Source organism: Staurois parvus, unplaced genomic scaffold (assembly GCF_062004578.1).
Source record: "Staurois parvus isolate SC_StPar_1 unplaced genomic scaffold, SC_StPar_1.0 ptg000566l, whole genome shotgun sequence".
Lineage (NCBI taxonomy): Eukaryota > Metazoa > Chordata > Amphibia > Anura > Ranidae > Staurois > Staurois parvus.
In genome coordinates, this window is record NW_028318362.1 from 2091798 (window position 1) to 2113722 (window position 21925).

At 39.7% G+C, this 21925-nt stretch overlaps 1 protein-coding gene across 2 annotated transcripts in view; it reads left to right on the forward strand.

Moving 5' to 3' along the window:
- The window catches only part of BMPR1B (bone morphogenetic protein receptor type 1B), a 658563-nt gene that overhangs the window by 299037 nt on the left and 337601 nt on the right, over positions 1–21925 (forward strand). The window lies entirely within an intron of this gene.

The window sequence follows — 21925 nt, forward strand, 5'->3', positions numbered from 1 at the left end:
AGTAGTAGTAAACTTGTTGTTAGGTATTCTCTTACTAGATTTGCACTGCATACTTGGATATGCCTTTCTGCCTTGTGTTTTTGTGTATGTCTGTTCGTATATTTTTGTGAATATATATATATATATATATATATATATATATACAGTGAGGAACAGAAGTATAGTTCTCCCACTTAGAAATCATGGAGGGGTCTGAAATTCACATTGTAGGTGCATTCCCACTCTGAGAGATAGAATTTAAAAAAAAATTCAGGAAATCACATTGTATGATTTTTAAAGAATTTATTTGTCTTGCGTTGCTGAACATAAGTATTTGAACACCTAAGAAACAGCAAGAATTCTGGCTCTCAAAGACCTGTTACTGTGCCTTTAAAAAGTCCACCTCTACTCCACTCATTAATCTAACTTAGTAGCACCTGTCTGAGCTCTGTAAAGACACCTCTCCACCCCACAGTCAGTCAGACGCCAACTACTACCATGGGCAAGACCAAAGAGCTGTCAAAAGACACCAGAGACAAAATTGTGGACCTCCACAAGGCTGGAAAGGGCTACGGGGCAATTGCCAAGCAGCTTGGTGAAAATAGATCAACTGTTGGAGCAGTTGTTAGAAAATGGAAGAGGCTAAAGACGACTGTCAGTCTCCCTCGCACTGGGGCTCCATGCAAGATCTCACCTCGTGGGGTATCACTGATGATAAGAAATGTGAGGAATCAGCCCAGAACTACAAGGGAGGAGCTGGTCATTGACATGAAGAGAGCTGGGACCACATTTTCAAAGGTAATTGTCGGTAGAACACTACGCCGTCATGGGTTCAAATCATGCATTGCACGGAAGGTTCCCCTTCTCAAGTCTTCACATGTCCAGGCCCATCTGAAGTTTGCCAATAACCATCTGGATGATCCAGAGGAGGCATGGGAGAAAGTCATATGGTCAGATGAGACCAAAGTAGAACTTTTTGGTCTAAACTTCACTCGTCGTGTTTGGAGGGAAAAGAAAGATGAGTTGCATCCCAAGAACACCATCCCTACTGCGAAGCATGGGGGTGGTAACATCATGCTTTGGGGGTGCTTTTCTGCGAAGGGGACAGGACGACTGCACTGTATTAAGGAGAGGATGAATGGGGCCATTTATTGTGAGATTTTGAGCAACAACCTCCTTCCCTCAGTCAGAGCATTGAAGATGGGTCGTGGCTGGGTCTTCCAACATGACAATGGCCCGAACCACACATCCAGGATAACCAAGGAGTGGCTTCGTAAGAAGCATATCAAGGTTCTGGAGTGGCTTAGCCAGTCTCCAGACCTAAATCCAATAGAACATCTTTGGAGGGAGCTGAAACTCCGTGTTGCTCAGCGACAGCCCCGAAACCTGACAGATCTAGAGGAGATCTGTGTGGAGGAGTGGGCCAAAATCCCTGTTGCAGTGTGTGCAAACCTGGTCAAGAACTACAGGAAACGTTTGACCTCTGTAATTGCAAACAAAGGCTTCTGTACCAAATATTAACACTGATTTTCTCAGGTGTTCAAATACTTATGTTCAGCAGTGCAAGACAAATAAGTTCTTTAAAAATCATACAATGTGATTTCCTTAATTTTTTTTAACATTCTGTCTCTCAGAGTGGGAATGCACCTACAATGTGAATTTCAGACCCCTCCATGATTTCTAAGTGGGAGAACTTGCAAAATTGCAGGGTGGCACACAACCAGAGCCTTGCCTTCTAGTCTCAACATGTAGCAATATTCCAAAACTCGGGGTTGCAGCATACATAAAGTCTATTTAAACATCCACAAGACAAAAAAAGTTACAAATTGGCTACAGTTTCGGCAACAAGCCCTTCGTCAGGCCAAGAAAGACAGATACATGCTAATACAGCACTACTCACATATCACTCACATACTACTAAGACCAGCAATAATCAGCTTCAATCAATTGCATTATTTGGTCAATTCAAAGCAACTGTGTTACTAAAGACTATACAATCAAAATCTTTGAAAAAGAAGAGATATACCACTACCTTGGTGATCTCTCATCTCCTCACGATTCTCTTTTTAACTTTAACCGAGTTGTCTCTTCTACATGTAAAACTCTAACTTCAAAAATAATAAAAATGAAAACAAAACAACATAATTGTTTGCTACAAATTGCTTAAGTAAATAAATGCCATCCAGTCAGGGTTTATGCCTGCTTAAAAGCACAAACTAAACCCAAAACCAAACATTTTATATATTTTGCTTGCTGTGCCTTAGATTTGGGGGCTGCATTAGTTTTAATTTTTCAGGCTAAGAACATTTTTAGCAAGTACAAAAAATACCTGTTGATCTTGCCAGAAGTGCAGGGTCCTTTTCATTTGTGGAGGGTGAAAATAATTTACAAAGAACCTTGTCTGAACAAAAATACTGCTCACAAGATCAACAAGTGTTTTCTGTACTTGTTCAAAATGTTCTTGAAAACACCCTCAAAAGTGAAAATGAAAGCTACTATGCAAAGACTCTCAGTGGAGAAAATAATAATCACCAATCATTAACATTAAAACGTTTCAAAAATAAAATAAATCTGTGCAACTGGAACACAATATTCCAGTGCATAAGATTACATTAATATGAACACTAATGAAGCATAGTGAAAGAAGCATTGGGAGAGAGAAAGAGAATAAACTTTCTTTCTTCATTGAGAGACCCAGGATTTAGAGACAATTGGATTATACTGCAACCTACAGAAGGATGCTACTAACGAACAAAAAACAGTGACCACCCTGGTATAACCCATCCCACTTCCAGCCTACCTCAGGTTTTTGCTAGTGCCCTAGAAGGCTGGACAATTTTTCTCTATTGAGAAATGTTTAACCTTTTAATTTGCCTCCTTTCTTTAGCTAGGAAATCTACTTATCACAAGGTTTACCTTCCCACTTGGAAGACGTACTTAATTTAGTGTGAGGAAAGAAGCTTTCATCCCAGAAAATAGCTTTGCAACATATCCTGACTTTTTTGCAATTAGGCCTGGATCAGCATTTGGTCTGCGGTACCATCAAGGGTTGAATTTCAGTGCTTATGATCTTGTTGCAAAGATGGCTAGCCTTCAATTTTGTGATTAAGACCTTTGTACTAGGTATCTCTCATGTTGCCCCCCTTGTACATTCACCCCTCACCCTGTGGGATTTGTATTAGATTAATTTTGGCACTTAAAAACACCCTTTGAACCTACTATGGATATTCCCATTTCCACACTTACTTACAAGGTTGCTTTCTTGTCACCATCATCTCTGCAAGGCATGTGTCTGAACTGATGAACTTGTGTTGTAAAGAGCTCTTTCTGGTCTTATATAAAGACAAAGTTGTGTTAAAGCCTAGAACCACTTTCCTTCCAAAGTGTGTTTCAGCCCTTCACCTGCACCAGGACAATAAATTTACAGTAAATCATTCTGTTCAGCCCCAGTACAACAGAAAGAGATACAGTATTTTTTCACTGACTGGATGTAGTTCATGCTGTTAGTAACTACCTTGCAGCCACTGCTTCCTTTGGAATGACTGACTCTTTCTTTATCATCCTGAGTGAAAGGGAATCAGTGTCTTCATCCATCATTTCTTGGTGACTCAGACAAATCATCATTAAGGTCAGTGGTCTTAAGGTTTGGGGTTCCACTGTTGCCTGTCAGAGTACACTTTATTAGTACTGTGAGTGCTTCTTGGGTTTTTCAGCAGCAAACAGTTATTTCCCAGGCTGCTTAGTTTACTGTTCATTTGTTCTTTAAGTTTTACCAGGTAGTGTTCAGGCCCCATCTGATGCAAGATTCAGGTGTAATTTCCTTCAGGCAGTTCCTTAAGTCCCAGGCAAGCTCCAGTTTAATTGTATTTATAGTGGGCCTGTTTGTTGCCCATCTGCAGTTGGACTGTTGTCGGACACCTTTTATCTGTCTGATGGGTACAATGCAATATTTCTACTGGGGAGAGGAGAAAGTGCTTGACAATAGTTGGTAAAGCCTGGTGTGGCGACATCACCTATAGACTTCAATGATACATTCGTTAGTGGTGCTCCATCCTCTGTCGGGGCCGGCCTGGAGGAAAATAGGTAAGTTTATGCATCTTTCTTACACAGGTTAGAAAGCATAGGTGTTACGAGGGGGAGGGGAATGTTTTTAAGATTAGTTAGGGACAACCCTGAATTCTACTTTCAATGCTACTTTCAGTGTGTTATATGTACCATTTGTGTTCCAGGTATTGGACAGTGTCCTATAGGCCACTAGATGGTGGTATTATACACTACAATAATTACAGAAGGTCTTTATTATTTCCAGACCTTACCTTTTGTCTCCCCTTCATAATTCAGTGTTACCTTTAGGGTTCAAAGGCAATCTTGGAGAGCACATTGTTGTCACTTATTATACTTTTCATTTGCGCTCGTCAGGGGAAATAACCTACATACATGAGTTATGTTTATACATAAATACCCTGTTGAGATTTTCAGGTGCATACACCTGCTTTCTGTTTGTTGGTCTATTGTTCATGTTCTTCATCAAAGTTACCAGGCTGGTTGGTTTATATGATTGATCTCACCTGTTATTTTTTTTACTCAGAGGTAAGCAAATATGACTGGAAGTCACACTCACACTGTCGCCACATTGAAAGATGGCAACTAGCAGCTGTGGTTTTCTCTCATGGAATATTAGAAGTGTGGGTAACCCACAAACACAAATGTTGGTCTTCATCCAAATTCAACAATTTAACACTAAATTAAATTGCTTACAGGAGACACATCTTGTAAAAGCTACCAATAAATATCCCCAAAAGCCATGGTTGCAGTGGTATAGCCACTCCTGTCATACCTCCTATATACCCTTTTTCATTTTATGATTTTATAAGCTGCCTCCTGCCACATTTAGTATTCCCCATCCTGCTTAGTGCTTCATGACATAATTTTCTGAGGCCTTCTGCACTTTGTATTGGAGTTTAGCATTTTGTTAAACTCAGTGTTTGACAAACAGGGCAGATTTAACCTTCCCTCTGTACCTTATACTACCACTCTCCAACAACTTGTTACTGAGTTGGGCTGCAGTAGTCTTGGAGACACTCATTTCAAGATGCTAAGGCATTGTCATATTTTTACATATGGCAGAAAGGCATTCTCTTGTATTAATCTTATTTTGAACAATTCTAAAACTTAAGCTATGTTGGACACTATAGCTTATCTGAAAAGAGATACGTCTGACCATTGTCCATTTATACACCTAGCTTTCCATTCAGCAGTCCTCAGGGCTAAGTGGAATTTTAATTGGAATATCCCTCCCTTTTGGCTTGATCAGATAGGGCCCAATGACCACATCCCAGATCTGTTACAATTGTTCTTACAAGCCCATAAAAACCCTACTATCAATCAGGGGCGGACTGATCATTTGGAAACTCGGGCGCTGTCTGAGGGCCCGGGGTCAGTAGGGGGCCCCATGAGATGCCCCTGGTACCTTTTTCATAGGCTTTTTTGAGTTTGGGCAAGGATACAGGGGCCCCATGATCCCCTATTGCCTGGGGGCCCCATGAGTTGTCAGTCCGCCCTGCTATCAATAATACCCTTTGAGACACGAAGAGGGAATTTCTTCAGGGTGCGCGTAAATCCACGATTTTCTTTAATAAATAATCCTCTCGCCATTTTGATGAGGAACTAGCCTAAGCATGTGACAATGCTGAATCCCTTTCCATAGTCTTAGCCTTAATATGCCTTGGAATAATGTGTCATATATATGACCAGTCTACATAAGGTTGCTAAAAAGAAAAAGAAAAAGAAGTATTTTGAGTATGGCAACCACTCTAGCAAATTAACATTCGTAATGTAGAGATTTCAATCCTTATGTATGCTAAAGGTATGTATATTGAATCCCTTCCTTTGAAACCTATAGACAAAGGTACACCTCTGCTCACTAAAAATATTTTTAAAAATACATTTCAAATATACTGTATGTCTTTAAACATACAAATCTACATTTTTGGCACGCATTTACAAATATATATAAAATATATATTGAAATTACTTTTTTATATGTTAAAAAAAATCTGAAATATATATTTTTAAAATATATTCTTGCTGTGCTTGCCACCTTACTACAACTCCCTCTTTCCTGCACGCCTAATGTTTGTTTACACTCTTCTTGTTTTATAAGATAAAACCTATGATTTGCACTGGGCTACAGAAGGGGAGGATAGACTCATCCAATTAGTAGTTATGTTTTTGTGAGCCATAAACAGTTTCTTGCAAACAAATTCTAGTAGAGTGTGGCCAAAATTCTATTTAGATTATCGCTTCTAAAAGGTATAAATGGGACTAAGAATTGTCTCCTACAATTGCATAAAGTGTGGGACCTATGGTGTAATTCAACTCTCAAGTTAAGTTCAGCCCTAAAACATTTACATTACATTGCTGTAGTCAGAGATAATATACGCATAACCTATACTCATAGGAAATGCTCTGTCATGTTTCAAAAGATACTAGAAGTTTGCCATCATTATGTAAACAGTAGATTTTTTTGTTCACTTTTCTAAGATTTATGTTTCTTCATTCTTTTTTTATAATTTGTGTTTAGCACTGTACACACTGCACTAGAATTTTGAATAACCATATTTATAGTGTAAGTTCACCTTTAGCACTAAAAATCTAATTCCTTCAGATATCATGCCTAACATAAATTACGCTCTTAAAGCAGAGTTCCACTCAAAAGTGGAAGCTCCACTTTTTTGACTCCTCCCCCCTTCCACTGCCCTATTTGGCACCTTTTGGGAGGGAGGGGGGATCGGATACCTTTTTTTGACAGGTAGCCAATCCCACTTCCTGCTCAGTTCGCCATGGCGAAGTGAACTAGAAGTTTGGCCTCCTCTTCCCTCCCGCAGTCTACTGGGAACTTTCACAGGTCCCAGAAGACTGCTGGACCAATTAGGAGGTGCAGCGTGATTCGCACATGCGCAGTGGGCACCAGGCTGTGAAGCTGCAAGCTGTCACAGCCTGGTGCCCACAGTAGAGATGCTGGTGCCATGCGGGAGAGAAGGGACGGCGTCGGTGAGAATATCGCTGGACTCTGGGACAGGTGAGTGTGTGTTTGTTAAAAGTTAGCAGCTACAGTTTTTGTAGCTGCTGACTTTTAATAAACACAAAAATGGCTGGAACTTTGCTTTAATGTGCATAACCATTTTTTTTTATTTGCCTAACCCTATGTTCTAGTATACCTCACTTTCTGAGTTATTTAAAAAACATGCATTTAAAGCTTCTATTCCTGATTCCTTCTGGCAATGTAATCAGGGACTGTAATTCACTGAACTAATAAGAAACTACAAGTCCCATGAATCATGTCATTCTATATGTGCCTGTATAGAATGGGCTGGTCAGACATATGAACAAGCTTTTTTACTCTGTTCAGCTCAGCTTTTAACAAATGTATTAAGAGTTGAAAAGTTTAGCAGTATACCTACCACTGGTAAATGTAACAGTTCCAGCTCATGGACAATGGTTGTCAGGGAGCCTGCAACCACCAGAGTCCTAACAACCAGTGACCCATCCTTGCCGTGATCTTTCAACTTTCAGCTGCGGATTCCTGGCTGACAGTCAAATGCAACCAAAACTGCCAGGACACTGTTTAAAAAACCATAAACAACATGGGGGTTCTCCCACAACCCTATACCAGAACTGAAGGGTCTTAAGGGGGACCCAACATAAAAAAAACTGTTTGGGCTTCTCCCACATAGTACCCCTACTCATTCACAAAAAAATAGGTTGTGGCCCCAAAAAGAAAGATGCCTAAACACTTGACAAGTCCTTTATTACAAAAATAAAACCGCTAAAAAAAGTCCTTTGTAGTAAATCAATTGTCAATTATAATGATGCAGATCCAAGTCAATCTCAATGCCCAAAGGCCTACAAACTGCCTAACGAAAAGAAACTGCCACTGCTGAGACATATCTTGCTTCTTCTTCTGTCACCCACTGAATGAAAAGTCCATGACATTGTTATATACAAGGGGGTAATGGTCAATGACATCATTGAGATTCCATCCCTTTGCTTAAGGACACCAGTGACTTCAATGGTTATTAAGGGAAACAACCATTGAAGTCACTGGCCCCATTCACTCACATAGCCACAGATCCCTGGCATTGTAAGTCAATGTAAGCATTTCTTGGCATTGCAATGTGTTAAAATGTTAAAGCAAGTCTGGACAAGTTTCACCCAGAATTGAGAGTCAGCATTACACAACCTGCATATGATTTTATAGGTAGCCGAAAGATACATAGTTAAGCAACAGTTAAAAGGTAAACATTTGTTCTGTTAATATTGAGCTGACTTTATTGCAACAGTCAATTAAAAAAATACAGAACAGGCTATTACTTTACAAGTAGAAAAACTTTAAACCATAAATAACAATAAACATTTTCCCATGGTTTGCCTGCATTATGAAAGCTGCACCTGACACTCACAATACAGAAACGTCAAGGTCCTGGAGCAGTTTTCCCAACATTCTGGTGTAGTTATTGCCTCCCAGTGGTGAAGCCAGTTCTGAAATGTTGGGGCTATTATTGGGTAAATGCATAGTACAGTATGTATTGATAGTCAGAATTGCATGAGACAGAGTGAGATAAGTTCTCCTTTCTCATACATCCACAAGCTTTAGCTCAATCTGTCTTATGCAACGCCAACTGTCAGTGCAGTCACATTGACTGCTACATTCTCACACGTTTTTGGCTTTACTTAACAAGAGCACAGGCATTTCAGTACATATCTCCTTTCTCCTGACCAGGTGAGCAGAGAGTTTTTTTAGTCATTATGGTGACAAAGAGTTGCCCAGCCCTGAGTTATTCTTTAGCTTTACTTCTTTCACAAGGAAGCTATATACACAGGGATCACATGTACTCTTTATGGAGGTATCAAAGATTTAATAGACTTCTGATTGTCTTTTGTAGCAGAGGAGATGAAAAAATCAGTAATACCTGACTCCCTGACTGCTTTCTCTAGCTGTTTTCAGGTATGCGGTGCTTCCATTTTCTGTCTTCCTAGAAGATACACAGCCATGTCTATACATCAGTGTCTGTCTGCCTAGGCAAATTGCATTCCCTCTTCATAAACTATAGAGGAACTCAGCCAGGACTTTTCTTGCCTTCCTCTCTCCCTCACACTGTCACCAGATACCAGCTATGGAGAGAATGAGTGAGCACACATCGCTGAAGGCAGACACAGGAGCAGCAGTGCCCATCCTTTAGCTTTCTATCCTTCCTGATTGGTTGGACCCTAAAGTGAGTACAGCTCCACTAGCTCTAACTGTTACAGGATGGCTAACTACAGCAACCCCTGGGGAACAAGCACTTTGGTGCTCCATACTTTCTCCATACCATGCCCACTAAGGCTGATATTGAAATGTTGGTAAGCAAAGTGGTGAAGGCTGTATGAAGTGATTTGCTTCTACTGAAGCAAGAAGTGGTGACAATTAATTGCAAGCTGACTGCAGCAGTTCAGGACACTGCTGATTTGAAAACAATAGTCGCCGAGCTCCAAGGTTCACTTGACACTCTTAGCTCAGTACACCCATTAATCGGTGATTCAGAGCAGTGTGTCTCATCCTTTTTTCAGTCAAGGCACCCTTTAAAATCATGGACAGTCCGGAGGCACCCTTGAAAATTATGGACAGTCTTTAGGCACCCCATTCTAAAATATGAAAAATGATTCTAATAGCTTTATATAATGCAGCAACACCCACACACGTAGGACACCCAACATTAGAGGTGATTTATTCTTCCAAAGCAAATACACTCTCGCACACTGATACTGACTAGTATGTGACCCCAGCACTGATAGAGAGGGGCAGGGGAGGGGCAAACTAGCACGCTCTGCAGGCAACCAAAATCCTCCTTATCAACTGATGTCATTGGTTGTCAGGACTCCGGTGGCTATAAGGTCGTAATGGTGTACAATGAAAACCTGTGGCATTGTGTAACTAAAAGGCAGGTGTGTTCCATCCACTGGCTTGTATACAAATTTTGGGCAATTTTTAGACGTTTTGCCAAGGCACCCTGGAAGAAACCTCAAGGCACCCCAGGGTATTGTAAAACACAGCAAAACGCAGTAAAACATAGTAAACGGCAGCAAACCAGCATTTTTGAACTTTTTTTGATCCAAAAAAGAAATTTTTGATCCTGACCTCTGCTGACTTCACCTGTTTGATCCCTGGCTTGTGACCCTGACCATTCTCTCTGCCTGCTCCTCCTGTACCTACCTGCCCGATAGTTATCGACCCGGCCTGCCTGACTACGTTGTGCTCTATATGTGATTGTACCTGTGTATCTTTATCAGTTTAGGTTTGGGTTTGTTTCACCTTGTTGTATGTATTTGTGTTAGCTTGGGGTTTGGTGCACTGCGTTTATGTTTGTATTGTTAGTCATAATAAATTGTCTTATTTATACCATATCTGAAACTTGCGTTTCCCTGCGTCAGTTCACACACTTCTGGTCACACCCACATCCCTGACAGTGGCAAAGCTCCGCTAAACACTAATGCAAAAACACTGAAAAACTCTAGTTTTTAACATGACTTTACACAGCTAATGTTACCAGCGTTATTAAAATGCCCAGTGTGCATGGAGCCTCATGCTCCCTGCACCTCAGAACACCTCATATACTTTTTGTGCTATTTACCCCTTCCCCTCTCTGAGCTCTTCTGTACAGTAGACTGCAAGAAACTAATATCCAGTAAGATTCAGGCACTTGCACTGCTTACCTTTAACATGATTACAGATCTGCATTAATGTATCCCTTTTATATCTGCTGGATGTTCAGCTTTAGGGCTTACTCTGGTTTTGTTTACCTGCTTATTGTTTAACTGTTGGCTCATCTCATCCTTCATCTCAATGCACCATAGTGGGCTTAAAAGATAAGTTCACTTTTGGGAACATGTTACATGTTCCGCCCGTGGCAACATGGCCACACCATTCATTCACAGTGTTCTGTGAATTAGTGAACTACAAGTCCCAACAGCCTTAACGGCTGTCGGCTTGTAGCTCTCATTGAATGCTGTGGAGCACCAAGGTAGTTCATTGAATCTTCCTATCAGTGTATCTGCTCATCCATACATCCCATACGGGCAAGCAGATATACTGACAGGTCTTCAGGAGACCTGCATGCACCAGCAATCTGCTGATCACTGGTGCAATGCTTTACAGGCTTCTGCAACCAAAAATAATAAATGCACATGTTTTTACTTGCAAAAGGCAGTATAAAGTGCTTGTCCACGTTACTTCTCAGTCTTGTGACTCCAATCACTGAGTTCTTTCTTTGGCATTAAAAGTGAACTTTGTGGGACACTGCAGGCACACCACACCAGGGCCTGAAGGGCACGTAAATTACAGGGACAAAAACACTGGTGTGCTGCTGACATTGGTATTCACACAATCAGGATTGTTATATCTTAGTGAATTGAATCTTATATCAAAATTCTTTTGTTTTATAATGCCCATACAGAGGGAATTTAGTGGTAAGGGGCTCAGCACCTTTGTTGGTAGTATTTGCCAGTATACTGTATGTAGTCAACATATAATTTTGCTTGCCTTTAGAACATCTGGAACTTTATTGTAGTCATCCTTGTCTTTCATTTATGCAAAGACTTGGCCTGCTAACTGCGAGTCACATAATACGAATTCTGTATAAAATGTCCTGCTTCACTCTTGCACTGCTTGGTTATCAGTGATGCCTAGAAAAATTACATTCTAGTCTAGACTGTCATTGTTTGTGATCTATGAAACCAAGTAACCAGATTTGGTGTAGTTGTTATGAAGTGGAAGTTAGCAGTCATCGGCTGTTGTAATGTTTTGTAGCTAGCATCAAGGCCAACTTTACCCATCAGAGACACTTTCAGATGCGGCAATATTTCCTGCTTGACTTGTTTTCTTCCTTTTTATCCAAAATATAAAGTGTATATAAAAATTTGGAAATTGACCATTCATTTTCCACGTTTAAGTTTTTAAATGTTCCTGAAAATGTTTAATTGATATTCATTTTGGAGTGTTGTCCTCGTGATTGTCAATAAATAGACAATTAGGAGTAAGTAACACAAAGCTTTAAACAATCACTTTTCCATTCGGTTTGCCAAAAGCTGTCAATAAATATTGTATGCAAAAGTGCTTTGCGCTGTAATATTTTCCACCACTTAGCACCATCTGCCCACATGCTCATATAAAGGGCTGTCTTTTGGCAAAACAATACATATTTAAGGCTTCTAACAATAGTAATAATGAAAAATGTTCTCCACCAAAAACAGACCACGCAACTATGTTTAAATTAGAAAATATTTCTATGAGAAATTGACTAACTTGGAAGTATTATTTTAGTTATGAGATCTTTTATGTTTGTTTTCTTTGCACAACTGTGTTTTAAATTGTGTGAAAGAGCTGGTAGACCCAACCTCCCTTTATAATAAAATACAAATTTCAAGCATGCTTTTAGGATTTAGCTAGTATTTTTACAGGCATTACTGGCCATTTATTGGATCAATCTTACATACAAACACTGTCATGCAGCTTCTTTGACAGTACCGTACCCATATAGGGATTCATTTATCAATGTTTTCAAACATTTTCACACATAGATATTGAGAGCACTGTTGGTTCATGCTGAGCTACTGAGTTCTGTAAAGAACAAATGAAGAAAGGTGACAAAGGTAAATGTGAATACAAGCCTGCAGTTCAACCTGCTGACTGAATAATGTTACATAAAAAGCACTATTTCACATTTACCTATTTTTTTAAATATTTTTTACTGATATTTTATAAAATAAAATGTACAGAACCACTATACATTTCATTAGCTCACTGGATTGTCTGATCACTAGCAATATCTTTACACATATTTTCTTGCAAAGCATTTCGTAGTGTATAGGTAGGACCTTTTTGCTGCTTTTACTGAATTGATATTAACACCATGCTAGTGTCAGCTGAAGGAACTCCTCAGCTTTATTATAGAGGAGCAAGATTTGGGGGCAGACTTGCTTAGAAGATGGAAATCATTTCCCTTTTTTGAAGCTCTTCTATCATAAGGTACCATTGGCAAATATATCACAAACTTCCATTAGCTACACTTTTTTACTGATTTTATGGAGGGTGCATTTTTGTTAGATTAGAAAGTTCAGACAAATGACATGACTCACTACCTTTGCATGTTGAGTGTCCAGGCTGCTGAATACTGTATCCCAGCTCCCATACACAGCTGACTAATAGTGCACCGCATGCTTACTGCTCTGCATTAACCAGTCAGCTGAGATGCTAGTGATTATTGCATTCTTTGTGAATGTTAAAACTTGCACAGGAAATTTGTGGGGCTGCAGTGGCAGATCTGGGTGGTTGGGGAGTGTGAAGTAAATAATAATTACTAGTGGTGGCTGCTGCAAAGCAAACGTATTACTAGTCTAGCAATATACAGGTATGCCTTGCAGCGGTAATAAACCCAATACCAAAGATGTAATATATTTCAGCTTACCAGTCATTAGATGTGGTGGCTGCATTAGTTTTCTCCCACCCCACCTTTTCCCCCTTTGTTCACCTGTTGGCATGGCCAGTAACACACCTCCTGTATTAGAGTGCCTGCACTCTGGATGAAGTAGCAACATAGACACCTTTGGATAGTAGCATTGTCTTTGTTAGAATGATTAGAAGATTTAGACAGTGTTAGAATGACTAGAAGCCAAACTCAAGCTTACACTTTATAAGCAGTTACAGCAACAGGTTTGTTTCTTTTGGGATAAAGGTTTTATATTGATAAATAAAAACAAATCATAGTAAGCAACACTTTCACCTGTCAGTGGTAAATAGTTTGTATCAACCCTCTGTTACATCTGCAAGACAATTTGTTCTGTTGAAAAATAACTTACTGTCCAGATCACCAGGTGAAAATAGAGGAAAGAAAGCCTAAAAAGAAAACCAATACAGCCATCACATCTATGATTTGGTAAACTGTACTATAATAAAAAAAAATGCTTTGGGGTTTAATACTGCTTTAAGACAGAAGTCCTGTGTAGTAAATTAGCTCAGATTTACTTGTGATTATAAGATATTGGAATGTTTTGCAAACATTTAGGGAAGTAGACAAGGTCGTCAATGGATTGGTGCTAATTTGTTAGGATTTTATTATAAAAATTGCTCTTGTTTTATATTGAACAATTATAGCATCTTCTCAGGAGTTGCATGCTTAAGGCTGCTTTCATACTGAGGAGTTTTTGAAGCTCTTTTGCATTAGAAAAAAGTGCCTGAAAAGCTTAAGAAATTGCTTCACTATGTATGTTTTCACACTGGGGCATTGCGCTTCTGTTGCGGTGAAAAAACTCCTGCTTTCAGCATCTTTGAAGCATGTTTGTTGAGTTTAAAAAATGTACCAAAAATGCCTCTTCCCATTGAAGTCAATGGAAAACGCCTGAAAAACAGCTAAAAAAACACCTGAAAAGTGCTTCAAAAATGCCTGTGAGAAGCATTTTTGGTGCAGCAGCTACAGACAAAGTGACATACCTGAACATCCCCAACTGTGACTGCTGTGTTCAGCTGACACAGCTGAATGAAGATCCCGGTGAACGGGACCCGGAGATTATGTGATCGCTATGTGATCACATGATCACAATGTAAGCAGAGCTGTTATGAATCAATCTCATTCATAACAGCTTTGCTTCTCTTCCTAGTGAGCTGTGATTGACCCACAGCTGTCACATATTACATGGTGCCAATCACAGGACCCTGTACCATGTGACCAGCTCCAGCCAATCACAGATCACTATCGAGCTGTCAAAAACTTAACTCATTGATGACAGTTCATGAATGAGTTAGATTCATGACAAGTTTTGCATTGCAGGAGAAATTATCTTTATTTATCCTGCAAAGCAAAGTGTAAAATAAAAGAAAATTCCTGATCACTCCCTACACACACAGTAGTACAATGTTACTATGGTAACATTGTACTATTCTGATAATTGTATTTAAAAAAATTTTTAAAACATTAAAAAAAATAATACCATATTGAGAATTTTTTTTTTTAATGGTTTTTTAACTACTTGCCAACTGCTTACCTGCATTTTGAGGGCAAGCAGCAGCTCTTTGGAAAGGGACGTAATCTTGTTTCTCTTCCTATTTTGGGGTGTGAACATGCCTGTGCCCCCCGCTGCCCCCCCGGTCTGTCCAGAGAGAGAAGAGTGAAACCGGCACCCAGTAAAAGCATCACATTGATCACCCCTATTAACGCTTTAGAACCCTGGTATCATTTTTTCAGCTGGCGGTCGGCTTTCATTTAAAAGCAATCCTAGTGGCCAATTAGCTGCTGAATTGTTTTTACAAGCAGCAGGAAGGGACATTCCCCCCCCCCCCTCCCCGTTGCCCACAGGGGAATCTGAGAATGCAGCCGGCAATCCACTGGCTGACTGTAGAGCTGATCCGAGACCAGAATGACTTCAGTCATTTCTATAGTCTAAGAAATTGTAAGCTATGAGCATTTCATCACTTCAGTTTCACAGGATATAAACAGCGCCATTTGTAAATTGGGAAAGCATCTGATCACACCGATCTTGGTGAGATTAGATAATGTAAGGGCAGAGGAGATATCTAGATATCAAATTTCTCAAAAAAGAATATATGACAATGCCCATTGAAGTTATAGTGGATATTTACATTCCCTGTGATAGCAGTAAAAGTGCTAAAAAAAAATTAAAGGGACAGTGTAAGAATAATAAAAAAAATCAAAATAACGGAACAAAAGAACCCTTGCCCGCCTGCGCGTGCATGCGCTGACCATGAGACGGTATGTAAACATCCCTGATGAAGTCACATGACAATGTGACATAACGCGTAGGACGTGAGCATGGTGACGTACTTCCAGCGTGGATGCCACCATGCTGCACCCAACTAACCTATGCAAGTACACCCATAGCATGAGGATTACTGCTTGTTTTATCTAATGTAATGCGAGTGGGCATTTGGCTGTTTTTTTTTATTATAATAAGATATTAAAACTGATTCACACTATAGGAGGTCTTTTTTCTATCTTTGCCCTATTTGTGATATGAGTTGGTTGCTGGCTGCATTTGGATGATCTGTTGTCACTGGTTCCTGGTCTTGATACCAGGTAAGATCACATCTAATTACTCACCATAGATCCTAGAGAGGATCAATTCACTGATTATTAGTATTGTGGTATTTATTCACTTTGCACATTTTTTTGCTTATTGTATTATATATTGTGTTATATGATTATATTTAGGGTAGCGGTGCACCAATTTATTTATTTATTTGTTTCCACTTGGTATATGGTTAGGTGTTAGCAGCTTCCCCGTATTAGATTTATTGCCTAAATAGTAGCGCAGGAGGTTCCTATTGTAGATGTAAACAGCGGTTGTACCATGCATGTGAGGTATCACTGTGAACGTCAGATCGAGGGCAGTAATTTTGTGTAAATATAAATTGGTGACCTGTAAAGGCTTTTAAAGCATCACCTATCGATAATAAAAATGTATGTACTTTGTTGCCATTGCACCGGCATGCAGAATTTTAAAGCATGTCATGTTTGGTATCTACAGTCAGGTCCATAAATATTGGGACATCGACACAATTCTAACATTTTTGGCTCTATACACCACCACAATGGATTTGAAATGAAACGAACAAGATGTGCTTTAACTACAGACTGTCAGCTTTAATTTGAGGGTATTTACATCCAAATCAGGTGAACGGTGTAGGAATTACAACAGTTTGCATACGTGCCTCCCACTTGTTAAGGGACCAAAAGTAATGGGACAGAATAATAATCATAAATCAAACTTTCACTTTTTAATACTTGGTTGCAAATCCTTTGCAGTCAATTACAGCCTGAAGTCTGGAATGCATAGACATCACCAGACACTGGGTTTCATCCCTGGTGATGCTCTGCCAGGCCTCTACTGCAACTGTCTTCAGTTCCTGCTTGTTCTTGGGGCAATTTCCCTTCAGTTTTGTCTTCAGCAAGTGAAATGCATGCTCAATCGGATTCAGGTCAGGTGATTGACTTGGCCATTGCATAACATTCCACTTCTTTCCCTTAAAAAACTCTTTGGTTGCTTTTGCAATATGCTTTGGGTCATTGTCCATCTGCACTGTGAAGCGGCGTCCAATGAGTTGTGAAGCATTTGGCTAAATATGAGCAGATAATATTGCCTGAAACACTTCACAATTCATCCTGCTGCTTTTGTCAGCAGTCATATCATCAATAAATACAAGAGAACCAGTTCCATTGGCAGCCATACATGCCCACGCCATGACACTACCACCACCATGCTTCACTGATGAGGTGGTATGCTTAGGATCATGAGCAAGTCCTTTCCTTCTCCATACTCTTCTCTTCCCATCACTCTGGTACAAGTTGATCTTGGTCTCATCTGTCGATAGGATTTTGTTCCAGAACTGTGAAGGCTTTTTAGATGTCATTTGGCAAACTCTAATCTGGCCTTCCTGTTTTTGAGGCTCACCAATGGTTTCCATCTTGTGGTGAACCCTCTGTATTCACTCTGGTGAAGTCTTCTCTTGATTGTTGACTTTGACACACATACACCTACCTCCTGGAGAGTGTTCTTGATCTGGCCAACTGTTGTGAAGGGTGTTTTCTTCACCAGGGAAAGAATTCTTCGGTCATCCACCACAGTTGTTTCCGTGGTCTTCCGGGTCTTTTGGTGTTGCTAAACTCACCGGTGTGTTTCTTCTTTTTAGGAATGTTCCAAACAGTTGTTTTGGCCACGCCTAATGTTTTTGCTATCTCTCTGATGGGTTTGTTTTGTTTTTTCAGCCTAATGATGGCTTGCTTCACTGATAGTGACAGCTCTTTGGATTTCATCTTGAGAGTTGACAGCAACAGATTCCAAATGCAAATAGCACACTTGAAATGAACTCTGGACCTTTTATCTGCTCATTGTAATTGGGATAATGAGGGAATAACACACACCTGGCCATGGAACAGCGGAGAAGCCAATTGTCCCATTACTTTTGGTCCCTTAACAAGTGGGAGGCACGTATGCAAACTGTTGTAATTCCTACACCGTTCACCTGATTTGGATGTAAATACCCTCAAATTAAAGCTGACAGTCTGTAGTTAAAGCACATCTTGCTCGTTTCATTTCAAATCCATTGTGGTGGTGTATAGAGCCAAAAATGTTAGAATTGTGTAGATGTCCCAATATTTATGGACCTGACTGTATTTATTTGGTGTAACATCATCTTTTATAATTTATCAAACAGTTGGACAATATATTGTGTTTTTGTGCATTAAAATTCCATAGACATGTATAATGTATGGGGGTTCAAAGTAATTTTCTAGCAAAAAATCTGTTTTTTCATGTGAACAAAAAGTGTCAGCAAAGGCTTGGTCTTCAAGAGTGGTGACGTGTGGCATAAGCTTCCAATGTTGGCCCTGAAACACCAGGATAATAGAAGAATCCCCTCCAAATTACTTCTTTTGGAAAGTAGACACTCCAAGGTATTTGCTAAGAGGCATGGGGAGTATTTTGCAGATCTCATTTGTTACCACAAGTTTTTGGAAAACAAAGAAAGAAAACGCAAATGTAATTTTTATTTTATTTTTTTTCTTTTTCAAAACCATGTGACAAAAATGATATCTGTAATATACTAACCATGCCTCTTATCAAATTCCATGTGGTCTCTACTTTCCAAAAAGGGGTCATATGGGGGGGGGGATTGTACTATCCTGGCATTTTAGAGCCTCCGAAACTGTGATAGGTAGTGGGGAAGTGATATAAGGAAATGTATGTAGCTAGGCTGCCAAAAAGTCTCTCACATGTGGTATACCCATACTCAGGAGAAGTAGAAGAATGTGTATTGGGGTGTTAATCCACATACACCCATGGAATGCCTGAGCAATATATCATTAAAGTGACAACTTTGTGTAAAAAAAAATAACAAATTGCCATTCAAAAAATTTGTGGCAAAAAGTAAAATGTTCCATGGACTCAGTATGCCTCTGTGCAAAATCCTGGGGGTGTCTACTTTCCAAAAAGGGGTCATGGGGTAAGGGGGGGTTGTACTGCCCTGGCATTTTAGCACCTCAAGAAATGTGATAGGCAGTCAGAAAGTAAAAGCTACATAAATTCCAATATGTATATATATATACCATAGTTTGTAGACGCTATAACTTTTACACAAACCCAAATAATATACATATATTGAAATTTTTTTTACCAAAGACATGTAGCAGAATACATTTTGGCCTAAATTTATAACTAGCTTTGAGTTTATTGGATATTTTTTATAGTGAAAAATTTAGTTTTTTTTCAAAATTTTTGGTCTTTTTGTGTTTATAGCGTAAAAAGTAAAAACCGCAGAGGTGATCAAATACCATCAAAAGAAAGCTCTATTTGTGTGAAAAAAAGGACATAAAGGGTACAGCATTGCAAGACCGCGCAATTACCAGTTGAAATAGCGCAGTGCCGAACACCAAAAAATGAAGGGGGGTGAATCCTGAGGAGGGCAAGCGGTTAAAAAATGCTCAAAAAGCGTGGCAAAAGTTCGGTAAAAACACCTATGCATTTTTGCTGTGTTTTTGTGGCATATCAGTGTGAAAATAGCCTTAGAAGCACTAATATTACCTTACTATCCAGAATGTACTCAGCTATGAATAACTTTAGTGGCAAGAAACACTGCTATCTAGGGAGAAAACTAATGTTAATAAATGTAACAGTTAGTTATCATGTAACAATAAATGTTTATAAAAACAATTATTATGTTAGATTGTTTCAGAAAGGGGAGCTATGTGTGTATACTATATATTTATCTATCTACAGTTATTCTTGTGTGGGATTGCCTTATGATGTACTTTTGACATAGTAAGCAGCTCATGGCTGCTAAACGTCAGAAACAAAATAATGTATATTGTGGTAACTCTTTGATTTGGCTCTTTTTAGCAACTAAGAATGTCTTGTGGCACCAACAATTTGTACATCATTTGTGGTTTGTCGATATAGTAAATGTGTCATGCTGTACATGGAATCATTTGCTCACTTAGAAATGATGAAAATCTGTTCTAAAACATTCTACATACACTCATTGGCCACTTTATTAGGTACACCTGTTCAATTGCTTGGTAACACAAATTGCTAATCAGTCAATCACATGGCAGCAACTCATTGCATTTAGGCATCTAGACATGGTGAAGACGACTTGCTGAAGTTCAAACTGAGCATCAGAATGAGGAAGAAAAGGGATTTAAGTTACTTAGAACGTGACATACAGTCATGGCCGAAATTGTTGGCACCCTTGATATTTTTCCTGAAAATCAAGTATTTCACACAAAAAAGGTATTGCATTAACACATGTTTTGCTATACACATGTTTATTCCCTTTGTATGTATTGGAACAAATATAAAACAGAGGCAGAAAAGCAAATATGACATAATGTCACACAAAACCCCAAAAATGGGCTGGACAAAAGTATTGGCACCCTTAACTTAATATTTGGTTGCACACCCTTTGGAAAACATAACTGAAATCAGTCGCTTCCTATAACCATCAATAAGCTTCTGACACCTCTCACCCGGAATTTTGGACCACTCTTCCTTTGCAAACAGCTCCAGGTCTCTCTTATTGGAAGGACACCTTTTCCCAACAGCAATTTTAAGATCTCTCCACAGGTGTTCAATGGGATTTAGATCTGGGCTCATTGCTGGCCACTTCAGAACTCTCCAGCGCTTCTTTGCCATCCATTTCTGAGTGCTTTTTGACGTATGTTTGGGGTCATTGTCCTGCTGGAAGACCCAGGATCTTGGACGCAAACCCAGCTTTCTGACACTGGGCCCTACAGTGCGACCCAAAATCCTTTGGTAATCCTCAGATTTCATGATGCCTTGCACACAGTCAAGGCACCCAGTGCCAGAGGCAGCAAAACAACCCCAAAACATCATTGAACCTCCACCATATTTTACCGTAGGTACTGTGTTTTGTTCTTTGTAGGCCTCATTCCGTTTTCGGTAAACAGTAGAATGATGTGCTTTACCGAAAAGCTCTATCTTGGTCTCATCTGTCCACAAGACGTTTTCCCAGAAGGCTTTTGGCTTACTCAAGTACATTTTGGCAAACTGTAGTCTTGCTTTTTTATGTCTCTGTGTCAGCAGTGGGGTCCTCCTGGGTCTCCTGCCATAGCGTTTCATTTCATTTAAATGTCGACGGATAGTTCGCGCTGACACTGATGCTCCCTGAGCCTGCAGGACAGCTTGAATGTCTTTGGAACATGTTTGGGGCTGCTTATCCACCATCCGGACTATTCTGCGTTGCAATCTTTCATCAATTTTCCTCATCCGTCCACGACCAGGGAGATTAGCTACAGTGCCATGGGTTGCAAACTTCTTGATAATGTTGCGCACTGTGGACAAAGGCAAATCTAGTTCTCTGGAGATGGACTTGTAACCTTGAGATTGTTGATATTTTGCCACAATTTTGGTTCTCAGGTCCTCAGACAGTTCTCGTCTCCTCTTTCTGTTGTCCATGCTTAGTGTGGCACAGACAGACACACAATGCAAAGGTTAAGTGAACGTCTCTCCTTTTTATCTGCTTTCAGGTGTGATTTCTATATTGCCCACACCTGTTACTTGCCCCAGGTGAGTTTACAGGAGCATCACATGCTTGTAACATTCTTATTTATCCGCAGTTGTGAAAGGGTGCCAATACTTTTGTCCAGCCCATTTTTGGAGGTTTGTGTGACATTATGTCGAATTTGCTTTCTTTCCTCCCTTTTTTTGTTTTGTCCCAATACACACAAAGGGAATAAACATGTGTATAGCAAAACATGTGTTAATGCAATACGTTTCGTGAGAAATACATGATTTCCTGGAGAAATATCAAGGGTGCCAACAATTTCGGCCATGACTGTAGTTGTTGGTGCCAGACGGCTGGTTTGAGTATTTAAAAAACTGC